At 41.2% G+C, this 13,843-nt stretch overlaps 1 protein-coding gene across 1 annotated transcript in view; it reads right to left on the reverse strand.

Annotated features, from left to right (window-relative positions):
• Positions 1-13,038, reverse strand: part of LOC123757248 (uncharacterized) — a 67,143-nt gene extending 54,105 nt beyond the window's left edge. The window contains exon 1 of the mRNA XM_045740768.2: positions 12,918-13,038. The gene's annotated coding sequence lies outside the window, so the exon portion shown is untranslated. The remainder of the gene's footprint in view (positions 1-12,917) is intronic.
• Positions 13,039-13,843: the final 805 nt, after the last annotated feature.

A 13,843-nucleotide genomic window follows, 5' to 3' on the forward strand; every position in this document is an offset into this window, starting at 1 on the left:
GTGAGACTGCATTTTATATACAAATTGTATACCCAGTATATTTTAACCACATTTGAAACAGGATATTTTTGTTTATCTCATTCACACAAGATATCCTGCACTTATTTAGAAATGCAATAGGCATGGTTGGACTCCATAAATATTGACAGTATTCCTAGATGAAAACCAAAGGCAAAATTCCTCTGATCAACAGGATACTCGGTGATAAGCAAACCATACATCAGAAAATGAGGATGACATCACATGACTTGACAATAGGCCACAATGAACCAAAACGACACCTTTTCTTCATTTTCTGATGTGCGGTTTTGTCGTCATATCTTCAGCCATGTTGATGTGACTCATCATCTACAGAAGATACTCAGTCCAAGGACTTTCATAACCTTTGTTTTGCAAGCTTAAGGGGCGCGGTGCAAAATGTATCAACCTTTCTCAAATACACTCAAATTTGTTGTGTATAATCTACATAGTAAATGCTCCAACATTTCCTAATGTATCAACATCATAAAGTGAACAGAAAATAAAAAAAAAAATATTTATTTGTTAAATTTCACATAAAAAAATAATGTATAACTCCCAAAGTTATTGGTTTATGAATAAACATTCTAATGGAAACCTTAGAACTAAGAACTTTGCACATATGTAAAAATGGTGAAAATCGCTAAGAAACTGAATTTTTTACTCGGTTTCAAAGTTGAAATCCTGTTCATATAGAAAAATTAAGATAAACTTCGACAATAAATATAGTAGTTCATATTTATGTCATATCTTGTAAGTTTTAATAAATACTGCTTGGCATCAGTACTCGAATACGTGAAAGTTGTAGATAAATGTGTGTTGAAATGAAGTTAAGAAAAAATACCCCTCCCCCCTAAAAAACAAAATATATGGATAATTATAATAGGTTAGGGTATGTATATAAGTACTGTATACTTTATGTAAGTGATAAAGCCCTCATCTGGTCTGTAAAGGTACTGTAAAGTGATAAAGCCCTCATCTGGTCTGTAAAGGTACTGTAAAGTGATAAAGCCCTCATCTGGTCTGTAAAGGTACTGTAAAGTGATAAAGCCCTCATCTGGTCTGTAAAGGTACTGTAAAGTGATAAAGCCCTCATCTGGTCTGTAAAGGTACTGTAAAGTGATAAAGCCCTCACCTGGTCTGTAAAGGTACTGTAAAGTGATAAAGCCCTCACCTGGTCTGTAAAGGTACTGTAAAGTGATAAAGCCCTCATCTGGTCTGTAAAGGTACTGTAAAGTGATAAAGCCCTCATCTGGTCTGTAAAGGTACTGTAAAGTGATAAAGCCCTCACCTGGTCTGTAAAGGTACTGTAAAGTGATAAAGCCCTCACCTGGTCTGTAAAGGTACTGTAAAGTGATAAAGCCCTCACCTGGTCTGTAAAGGTACTGTAAAGTGATAAAGCCCTCACCTGGTCTGTAAAGGTACTGTAAAGTGATAAAGCCCTCACCTGGTCTGTAAAGGTACTGTAAAGTGATAAAGCCCTCACCTGGTCTGTAAAGGTACTGTAAAGTGATAAAGCCCTCATCTGGTCTGTAAAGGTACTGTAAAGTGATAAAGCCCTCACCTGGTCTGTAAAGGTACTGTAAAGTGATAAAGCCCTCACCTGGTCTCCATTCAGCAAAAACAACCTATAGAGACAGAGTTTGAAATCTGTGAAAATATGGGCTAACAAAAATTCAGTCATAACTTCTGCCACCTGTGGCTGATTTACATGTTGACCAATTTTGTTCCAACTTCACATACTTAGTGAAGGTATGCATTTTCCAAGATGTAGAAGCCACAACAAAATCAAATAGGAAAAAAACGAATTGGAGGACATAAGAAATATTGGCATTGGACAATGCATTTACGTATGTGATATTTAATAAATAAAATAGAGCAAAATAATGTAATCACTCATTATTATTTTGCCCTCCAGGTGGGAATCAACACTCCTAGAAGGCACCAGCTGCATATTCACTTTGTGGACCCTCCTTACTACTACTGTACTTTTTTGTGTGTCGGACAGATGCTTGCATCTCTATCACTGCATTATCCATGTGTTCCACTAATTAGGTGTTATTGTTATCATCAGTACCAATTGCAAGCATTTTTTTAAATCATAAAAATCAATTTCTTAACATATTGCAATTAACTTTACAAGACACTGATGCCAAATAACATTAGATTTGTTTAACATTTTATACCATATTTCATATTTGGACAAATATACTTTACAGTAGGCCCCTTAAGATGTTCGGGTGCCTATGTGCACAATAGGGGCTCAGGTACCCGGAGTTTGTACAGTAGGGGCTAAGGTACCCATGGTATGTACAGTAGGGGTTAAGGTGACTTCCCTGGTGCATACATTAGGGGATAAGGTATCCCACATTTATATAGCTGGGACTTGGGTAACCCCCCCCCCCACCATGTTTTCAGATGGGTGTTCAGGTACCCCAATGTGCAAAGTAGAGTCAAGTATCTCTAGTAATTACCTAAGTGTAGTTACAGGATGAGAGTTACGCTCGTGGTGTCCCGTCTTCCCAACACACTTTGTCGTATAACGCTTTGAAACTACTGACGGTCTTGGCCTCCACCACCTTCTCACCTAACCTGTTCTAACCGTCTACCACTCTGTTTGCGAAAGTGAATTTTCTTATATTTCTTCGGCATCTGTGCTTAGCTAGTTTAAATCTGTGACCTCTTGTTCTTGAAGTTCCAGGTCTCAGGAAATCTTCCCTATCGATTTTATCAATTCCTGTTACTATTTTGTATGTAGTGATCTTATCACCTCTTTTTCTTCTGTCTTCTAGTTTTGGCATATTTAATGCCTCTAACCTCTCCTCATAGTTCTGGGAGCCACTTAGTAGCATGTCTTTGCACCTTTTCCAGTTTGATGTGCTTCTTAAGATATGGGTATCACACAACCGCTGCATATTCTAGCTTTGGCCTAACAAAAGTCGTGAACAATTTCTTTAGTATATTGCCATCCATGTATTTAAAAGCAATTCTGAAGTTAGAAAGTGTGGCATAGGCTCCTCGCACAACATTCTTTATGTGGTCCTCAGGTGATAGTTTTCTATTTAGAACCACCCCTAGATCTCTTTCTTTATCAGAATGCTTTAAAGATTTCTCACATAATATATAGGTTGCATGGGGTCTATGGTGTCCTATTCCACATTCCAGAACATGGCATTTATTAACATTAAATTCCATTTGCCAAGTGGTGCTCCATATACAGTGGCACCTCGACATACGATTGCCCCTACTTACGATAATTTCGAGTTACGATATATATTTCATCGAAAAATGTGACTCGACATCCGATATTTGTTGGTACACGTTCGGGTCGGCCGAGCGCGTGGTTCCCGGTCACGCGGCCGACCTGCCTCAGTTTACTGCAGCTGCCCGCTTAGTGACGATCGCACCTATAAGAAATTCCGCTTTAGTGGTGATTTTTTGCATTTTGAACATTAAAGTAATTATTATATAATACGCCATGAGTCCCAGGAAAGTCAGTGGTAAGACTCAACATAAGAGAAACAAGAGATCATTCGTAAATATGAAGATGGTGTGCAGGTAGGTGAACTGGCTAGCCAGTACAACAAATCTCAGTCAACGATATCCACCATACTAGCTAAGAAAAAAAGACATTATGGGTGCTAAAGTGATGCATCATTACAGACAAATGTTAAAACGAATGGAAAAACAAATGTCTCTTGACAAATTTGTAGTGAGACAAACAAGCACTGAACCACAACCAGGTCCTAGTGGTATTCAGGCAAAACGTAGGAGAGAGAGTATCCCAGAGAAAACATCACTGCCTGATGTGATAATGGAAGGGGACTCTCCTTCTAAACAGTAACAACTCTCCTCCTCCCCCCTCATCACCATCTTCCATACACCATCAAGAGCCCTCCATAAAGGTAAGAGAAACTTTGGTACTGTATTGTAGTTAGAAAAAACATTGTATTCAGTATAAAATGTATTTTTATGTTAATATTTTGGAGGGTGGGGAACGGATTAATTCAAATCCCTTTATTTCTTATGGGAAAATTCGCTTCGACTTCCGATCCATCTCTGGGAACGGATTAGCATCGGAAGTCAAGGCCCCATTGTACTTATTTTGTCCAGGTCATCTTGAAGGGCATGACAATCATCTAAGTTTCTTATCCTTCCTATTATCTTAGCATCATCAGCAAACATGTTCATATAATTTTGTATACCAACTGGTAGATCATTTATGTAGACAATAAACATCACTGGTGCAAGAACTGAACCCTGTGGTACCCCACTTGTGACATTTCTCCAGTCCAATACATTGCCTCTGATTACTGCCCTCATTTGCTATCAGTCAGGAAATTTTTCATCCATGATAGAAGCTTACCTGTCACCCCTCCAATATTTTCCAGTTTCCAGAACAACCTCTTATGTGGAACTCTGTCGAAAGCCTTTTTTAGGTCCAGATAGATGCAGTCTACCCAACCATCTCTTTCCTGTAAAATCTCAGTGGCTCGATCATAGAAACTCAGTAAATTCGATACACAGGATCTTCCAGATCGAAAACCATACTGTCTGTCTGATATTATATAATTTCTCTCCAGGTGTTCTACCCATTTAGTTTTGATTAGTTTTTCCAAAACTTTCACTATTACACTAGTCAATGATACAGGTCTATAATTGAGGGGGTCTTCCCTGCTGTTACTTTTGTAGATTGGAACTATGTTAGCCTGATTCCACACGTCTGCTATGACTCCTGTACACAGGGATGCCTGAAAGATCAGGTGAAGTGGAATGCTGAGCTCAGATGCACATTCTCTCAGAACCCATACCTGGTTGATACCTGGTTGATGGGGTTCTGGGAGTTCTTCTACTCCCCAAGCCCGGCCCGAGGCCAGGCTCGACTTGTGAGAGTTTGGTCCACCAGGCTGTTGCTTGGAGCGGCCCGCAGGGCCACGTACCCACCACAGCCCGGCTGATCCGGAACTTCTCTTAGAAAACCGTCCAGTTTTCTCTTGAAGATGTCCACGGTTGTTCCGGCAATATTTCTTATGCTCGCTGGGAGGACGTTGAACAACCGCGGACCCCTGATGTTTATACAGTGCTCTCTGATTGTGCCTATGACACCTCTGCTCTTCACAGGTTCAATCTTGCATTTTCTTCCATATCGTTCACTCCAGTACGTTGTTATTTTACTGTGTAGATTTGGGACCTGACCCTCCAGTATTTTCCAGGTGTATATTATTTGGTATCTCTCTCGTCTCCTTTCTAGAGAGTACATTTGGAGAGCTTTGAGACGATCCCAATAATTTAGGTGTTTTATCTCGTCTATGCGTGCCGTATATGTTCTCTGTATTCCCTCTATTTCAGCAATCTCTCCTGCTCTGAAGGGGGAAGTGAGTACTGAGCAGTACTCGAGACGGGACAGCACAAGTGACTTGAAGAGTACAACCATTGTGATGGGATCCCTGGATTTGAAAGTTCTCGTAATCCATCCGATCATTTTTCTGGCTGACGCGATATTTGCTTGGTTATGCTCCCTAAACGTTAGATCATCGGACATCATTATTCCCAAATCCTTGACATGCTGTTTTCCTACTATGGGAAGATTCGATTGTGTTTTGTACCCTGTATTATGTTTCAGATCCTCATTTTTGCCGTACCTGAGTACCTGAAATTTATCACTGTTAAACATCATGTTATTTTCTGCTGCCCAATCAAAAACTTTGTTGACATCTGCTTGTAGTTTTTCAATGTCTTCAGCAGAGGTAATTTTCATGCTGATTTTTGTGTCATCTGCAAAGGACGACACGAAGCTGTGGCGTGTATTTTTGTCTATATCAGATATGAGAATAAGGAACAGTAGCGGTGCAAGGACTGTACCTTGAGGTACAGAGCTTTTAACATCGCTTGGACTCGATTTTATCTGATTGACTGTTACTCTTTGTGTTCTGTTCGACAGGAAATTGAGTATCCAGCGTCCTACTTTTCCAGTTATTCCCATTGACCTCATTTTGTGAGCTATCACCCCATGGTCACATTTGTCGAACGCCTTTGCAAAGTCTGTGTATACAACATCTGCATTTTGCTTTTCTTCTAGGGCTTCTGTGATTTTGTCATAGTGGTTGAGTAACTGTGACAGACAGGATCTTCCCGCTCTAAATCCATGTTGTCCTGGATTGTGCAATTCATTGTTTTCCATAAAACTAGAAATTTGATTCCTAATCACTCTTTCAAACACTTTTATTATGTGTGATGTTAGTGCAACTGGCCTATAATTTTTTGCCAAGGCTTTACTCCCCCCCTTGTGCAACGGAGCTATATCTGCAGATTTAAGTGCTGCTGGTATCTCCCCTGTATCCAGGCTCTTTCTCCATATTACGCTGAGTGCTCTCGCTACTGGTACTTTACATTTCTTTATGAATATTGAATTCCATGAGTCAGGCCCAGGAGCTGAGTGCATAGGCATATTATCAATTTCTCTTTCAAAGTCTTCCGAGTTTGTGGTAATATCCGTTATATTATCTGCAGCTTGAATGTCATTCATAAAGACCCATGATGAAATTCATTCACCCATGATGAAACTATCTGGGCCAACTGCTTTATTCTTACTTAGCTCCTTTAGCATATTTTCCACTTCATCTCTAGACACCTCTATACGCTCTATGTTGTTCTGTGGAATTCTTATTGTGTCTGGTTCTCTGAAGATCTCATTTTGTACAAACGCACTTTGGAACTTTTCGTTTAATGTTTCACACATTTCCTTTGCATTTTCTGTGTGTCTCCCCCCCCCATTTTTAACCTCGTGAATATTATCTTTTCCTGCAGCTTACTTTTAATGAATTTATAGAAAAGGCCTGGATCTGATTTACATTTGTCTGCTATACCGTTCTCAAAGTCCCTCTCTGCCTCTCTCCTTACTGACGTGTAGTTGTTTCTTGCCTCTTTTTATCGCTGGTATGTTTGGGGGGTTTGGCCTCTTTCTATAATGATTCCATGCTTTTATCTTTTGTTCTCTGGTCCTCTCTAGTGTGTACAGTAGGGGCTCAGGTACCCATATGTACAGTAGGGGCTCAGGTACCCAAATGTACAGTAGGGGTTCAGGTACCCAAATGTACAGTAGGGGGGCTCAGGTACCCAAATGTATAGTAGGGGCTCAGGTACCCAAATGTACAGTAGGGGCTCAGGTACCCAAATGTACAGTAGGGGCTCAGGTACCCATATGTACAGTAGGGGGCCCCAGGTACCCATATGTACAGTAGGGACTCTGGTACCCTTATGTACATAATAGGGGTTTATGTACCCCCCAGTGTACAGTAAAGGCTAAGGTACCCCTAGTGTACAGTCAGGGCTAAGGTACCAATGGTATACAGTAGAAGTTCAGGTAGCCCCATACTGTACAGTAGTTCAGGTACCCAAGTATGTACAGTAATAATCATACATCATATGAATAATAAAAGAGAGAGAGGGTACACGGACTGCACATAAAATGAGCCCATTACTATGCAAAGCATTTCAGGCAAAACTTTCAAATAATCATTATTAATAGGAAAAAAGGGATAAACACTTAATACTTGATGACATTACAAATGTGAAATTTTCATAAATTTCATTTAAACATAAATGATTTACACAATAATGGTGATACTTCATGATGACATGAATAGACCCCCTACTTTAAAGAAGCTGAAGTTTTAGCAACAGTAAAGTTATTAATTAAAATTAATAACAGCAGGGATAGAAGTTTAATTTTATAGAGCACTAGAACATAACAAAACAAATCAGTAAAATTTTAAAGTTTAATAGGGTAAGCCATTAATAATAAACAGGATAACATGACCTGAATAAGCAATTTAGCAAAAGCAAATACAGTACATTAATTAGTTCACTTGAGAAGATGCACATACATGTAGCTGGATATTTAACATATTCAAAGATCTCAGTAAGTAAGAAAGCAGAATGCTGTCTAGGACTGGATTTGTTATTGTTCTGATTGCTGATTTAAGTTGAATAATTACACGGTTGTAGATCCCTCAGGCATAGATCCCATATTTGATATATGAATAAATTAGCAAATAATAGAGACCATGGCAGGGCACCATACATATCTGATTGTGGAGAGAATTGTGGAAGCCAACAGCTTGTTGAAGATACTCCCATTTACCCTGATGATTTTTTCCAGCTGTATTTTAAAATTAAACAGTTCTGGCATTTACGACTTCGGGGGGTAGGCAGTTACATGGGTTTAAAACCCTGTGGGTGAAAAAGCATCTACTGTTTTCAGTCCTGCAGTGTGGCTTGCCAAGCTTGAAACTATTTCTCCTTGTTTATGTTACATCTGACCTTTTGAAGAATTTGTCTGAATCAACATCTTCCAAATTATTCAGTATTTGAAAGGTTTTGATGAGATCTACTTTGTCATGCCTGGTTTGCAGTGCTGTTTGCCCTGAAGGCCTCGATTCTGGCACGAGAGTTGACTTAGTTCTGGAAATTATTTTTGTCGCCCGATGTTGTACTATCTCCAAAGCAGCACTGTCCTGAAGATGTATCCATTATTGTATCCATGCTTGGATACAATAATCCAGGTGGGGTAAATCTGAGATTTATATACCCAGTAGTAGTTGAATCACCACCTTTTCCTTACAATCAAAGGCATAATTGATTATTCCTAGGGTTTGGTTAGTTTTTTCTTACTGCTGCTCCCACCTGTTGTGTAACTTTCAGTGAATGGTGGATTTTGACTCACAGGTCCTTTACTTCATCAATCTGCTGCAAGGTTAGCTTATTAATTTGGTAGTTGTAACACGGGTTATTATGCCCCACATGCAAAGTCTTGCATTTTTTATATTAAAAAGCATTTGCTAGTCTTAAGGCCTTCGTGAAGTTCATGTAGCTCTCACTGTAAGGCTTCAATATTATTTTCATTTCCAACTTTACCATAGACATAAGTGTTTTAGATTTGTTTGGAATGCTGGGATCTCATTTGCAAGGAATGTGCCAATGGATAAGAAGCTATTAAATTTAATAGCCATGTCAGCGTTTGATGACATTCCATTTCCAGGAAATGTTTTTTTATCCAAGTTGTTCTTTGACCCTAGTGTTCCATGGAAATAGGGAAATAGTGTTCAATTTTTTTCATGTTACCTTTTACTTGAATAAATTCCTTTTCATAGCAAGATTGTCTTCGCTTTTATCATCATCTTAACACTTTCGCGTTCTCTGGGATGGTAAAAAAAAAAAAAGCGGTATGTGCGTGGGGCGTTTTTACTGCGTAAGCGTAAAAACAAAAATGTGTATACTCTTTTTACTTTCCTTACCTTAGTTCTCGAGCTACGTATTTCATTTTGGTACCAACGTGTTCGCAATAAAATTATCTAGAAGAACACCAGTAAAAAAAGTCACGAAACGTATAGGGATACCAGCACCAAATAAATAACTACGAAGATGACTCGCCGTGAGCGCCCAACAGCAACAAAATGTTTTTACTCTTGGGATTGTTATCACCTCCACACTTGTCCTACAGCGTTAATTTTGGTATCAATGGACTCGCAATGAAATTCCCAACACGGTGATATGAATATAAGCATAGAATAATGATTGCGGCCCGCCCGCAAGAGTGTGGGAAGTGGTGAAATTGTTACCCGGTATCGGTGACGGGACGACGCACGGCGCTTTGAAAGTTTATACTTATTTCACTCTCATGACATTAATTTTCTATGTACGTCATTCATTTTTGTGTCAATGTGTTCGCAATAGAATATTCTATGAGCCCATACGTAAAAAAGATCAACAGAGCGTAAGATAGAATAGCGCCAAATATAAAACAACGCTGGAACATATCAGTGAGCGTCAAACACACACGAAATGTTTTTACTTTTGTTATGTTTGTCAAGTTTATACTTGTTGCACACAGTTATTTTTGGTTGTACATTGATCGGAATAAAATTCCCTAAACAGACATATGCATATAATACATGATATGGGGGAAGCATTACCAGTATAAACGGCTAAAGTCACCCACCTGCAACCCGTTTGGGACATAATACCATTTGATCGAAGTGGTCCACACCTTTCATGAACTTATTGTACCATGCAGCCTAGTGGTGAGAAAGAGAGCCTCATGGCGCGCAGTTTGAAACAAACCCAAAGTAAATCGGATAAAAATTGAATTTTATACAAATAATTTAAAAGAGGACATAACTTTATGTCCACTATGCAGTAGCGTTAGGCGAAACAGGACTCCTCGGTGAGTCCGGTTAGCGCGAAAGTGTTAAGAGAACAATGAGTACTTTACCATACCTACCTGTTAGCAGGTGAAATAGGGAACTCCAATCCAGTATTTATTCTCATTCATGTTTACTACTGATTAAGTATTCCTTTATTAAGCTTTAGTAAGAGTTGTTAGTCCTTTTTGTTGTGACTTGTTTAGTAAGCAAGGAACAGGGAGTATTATAGAGGCTTAAGAGTTTTGTGAAGTTTTTTTTAAATGGAATCAAAATAGCAAGAGACCAAACTCTCAAACATACCAACAATACAAAGACACAAGAAACAACTATACAGCAGTGAAAAGATAAGAGAAATTTTGAGAAGGGATAGTGGGCAAATGTAAAACAGAACCTGGCCAACAGCATTCTATAAATTCATTAAAAGCAAAGTGCAGATAAAAGATAAAATTCAGAGGTTGAAAATAGGGAGCAGACTAACGGAGAATGAAAAAGGAAATATGTGTAACACTGAAACCGTTCCAAAATGTATTTGCAAAAAATAAAGTTTTCAGAGAACCAAGACAATACAAATTTCAAAGTATTACAAAGTACATAGAGGTGTCTTGAGAAAAAATGGGAAAAAATGCTCAAGGAAATAAGTAGAAACAAAGCAGTTGGCCTCGATGGAGTTTTTATGTTACGTTCCGAGATAATGCACATCTTAGCTCAGCACTCCAGTTTCCTTTTCAGTCATCTTTGTGAGCAGGAGTCTTGGCAGATATATGGAAAATACTATCAATGCAGAAATAGTAGAAGGGAAGACTCTTATAGACTAGTCGTGGTAGTTAAAAACAAAAAAAAAAATGGAAAATGGAAAAAAATCCTTAAACCCAAATGAGTAGAACATCTCCGGAGTGAACTTACATAATAATAGACAGTATAGCTTTCAATCGGGAAGATCGTGTGTATCCTATAGGCTGCTCTATATATATAGTACCTATATATATGCTGCCCTATATAGTACCCAATCCTAAAGGCTGCTCATAAAGTTAGTGTCCAAGCTCTTCATTTTAAACTGAGAAAAAAAAATATATATATATATATATGCTCCACAATTGTCTCTAGTATTGATAACTTTTGAGGAAGATAGTTCCTTGTGGTAATAAACTGCTGTAACCCCACATTTCTGGTTAGGTCTACAGTTGCGAATAGCTGAATTATTGGGAATGTTATATTGTTCAGTTGTGTCATCATTCTGCCAGGTCTCAGAAAGAACAAAGGAGAATTGCTTATTTAGTCCTTGCAGTAAGACACCAAAGCTAAGTTGTCAAAACTGAGCAGTGACAGCAATCTCACAGGTTTGTCAAGATAAATAATGGTAACCAGTCAAAACACACGCCTCAAGTAACTCGGCTGTGTACAGTAGGGGCTCGGGCACCCCCGCTGTGTACAGTAGGGGCCAGGGCACTCCCGCTGTGTACATTAAGGGCCAGGGCACCCCCGCTGTGTACAGTAGGGGGCTCGGGCACCCCCAGTGTTTACAGTAAGGGCTCGGGCACCCCCAGTGTGTACAGTAAAGGCTCGGGCACCCCATTGAGTACAGTAGGGGGCTTGGGCACCCCCAGTGTTTACAGTAGGGTCTCGGGCACCCCCCAGTGTGTACAGTATGGGCTCGGGCACCCCCAGTGGGTACAGTAGGGGCTCGGGCACCCCCAGTGGGTACAGTAGGGGTTCGGGCACCCCCAGTGGGTACAGTAGGGGCTCGGGCACCCCCAGTGGGTACAGTAGGGGTTTGGGCACCCCCAGTGGGTACAGTAGGGGCTCGGGCACCCCCAGTGGGTACAGTAGGGGCTCGGGCACCCCCAGTGGGTACAGTAGGGGCTCGGGCACCCCCAGTGGGTACAGTAGGGGTTCGGGCACCCCCAGTGGGTACAGTAGGGGCTCGGGCACCCCCAGTGGGTACAGTAGGGGCTCGGGCACCCCCAGTGGGTACAGTAGGGGTTCGGGCACCCCCAGTGGGTACAGTAGGGGCTCGGGCACCCCCAGTGGGTACAGTAGGGGCTCGGGCACCCCCAGTGGGTACAGTAGGGGCTCGGGCACCCCCAGTGGGTACAGTAGGGGCTCGGGCACCCCCAGTGGGTACAGTAGGGGCTCGGGCACCCCCAGTGGGTACAGTAGGGGCTCGGGCACCCCCAGTGGGTACAGTAGGGGCTCGGGCACCCCCAGTGGGTACAGTAGGGGCTCGGGCACCCCCAGTGGGTACAGTAGGGGCTCGGGCACCCCCAGTGGGTACAGTAGGGGCTCGGGCACCCCCAGTGGGTACAGTAGGGGCTCGGGCACCCCCAGTGGGTACAGTAGGGGCTCGGGCACCCCCAGTGGGTACAGTAGGGGCTCGGGCACCCCCAGTGGGTACAGTAGGGGCTCGGGCACCCCCAGTGGGTACAGTAGGGGTTCAGGCACCCCCCTGTAACACCCACCCAACCCATCTTTGTACAACACATCTATGCGCTTAATGGGGAAAAATACACAACAGCCAAACACCTCAAGACAAGTCCATACAACACAAAACATATCCTAGACTCAAGCCACAATTCAATCCATCTTCCCGCAAGCTCGAGCCTTGTGGCTACCCGTGCTTGTAACGTTGTATAGTTGCTGAGCATGTAACTCCCCCTTTGCATGCATGGCACTGTCAAGCGGAAGTAGGTCACGTACCTTGAGATTTAGAGCCATTCATCATACATATATCCGAGTGTATTGGTCTCCCGCCACGCTCGAGCAGCCCCCTTCCGCTCCTGCCTTCAAGGTGCCGCGCCGCCAAACTATTTACATTGTTATGTTTGTAATACACTTTACTTTAAAATTATTATGATCTTTTACTGTCAATAAATTTGCCTTCATGCGTTTTGTATACCTATGTTACAATAAAACTAGTTATTTTGTATTATATTGTGATTGAATTTGGTAGAGATTGTCGTACACTAGCATGGCCACAATGTTTGAGAAAACCTAGTGTCTCAATCCTCGCATAACACTTCACGAAGCTTGCTAGTTTTACTAAATTCTACCACAATTTCGTCTATCTTAACGTACAATTACGAATATAAAAGAACTTACTATCAAATTTATACGATTGTAAATCACGGTTATATCTCGTACGCATTTAATAATAGTTTGTGCAAATGTAAGGAAGCGGGACGCAGCGGCCAAGGAGGCCGCCAGGGTTTAAACTGAAGACGGTGGCCACAAGGTCACCGGAGGACTGTTCCTGAGCCTTGGGTGGCACAGGTTGTCTCCTCCTCCTTTACCAACACAGCTTTACCACATCTTCTATCCGTCACATACCTCTACCACATCTCCTAGCCCTCACAAATAGAATTTAACAGGTGGCCGAGTGGACCAGGGTTGCCAGATTGGGCTACTTTTGAAAGCTCCGCGCTCCCAAATTTTTAATTTTGCTGCTTGCGACTTTTTGGGCTACTTTAAAAGCAAGTTGGGCTAGTAACGTTAACAAACTGAATGATGATTATTTATGCTTTTATAATGTAATGTGTACAAATCACTTTATGCTTTTATAATGTAATGTGTACAAATCACAGCCGCGTTAAACAGCCTGATTGACTAGACCACTTACCACAGAA

The sequence above is a fragment of the Procambarus clarkii genome, chromosome 13 (assembly GCF_040958095.1).
Source record: "Procambarus clarkii isolate CNS0578487 chromosome 13, FALCON_Pclarkii_2.0, whole genome shotgun sequence".
NCBI classification, from domain to species: domain Eukaryota; kingdom Metazoa; phylum Arthropoda; class Malacostraca; order Decapoda; family Cambaridae; genus Procambarus; species Procambarus clarkii.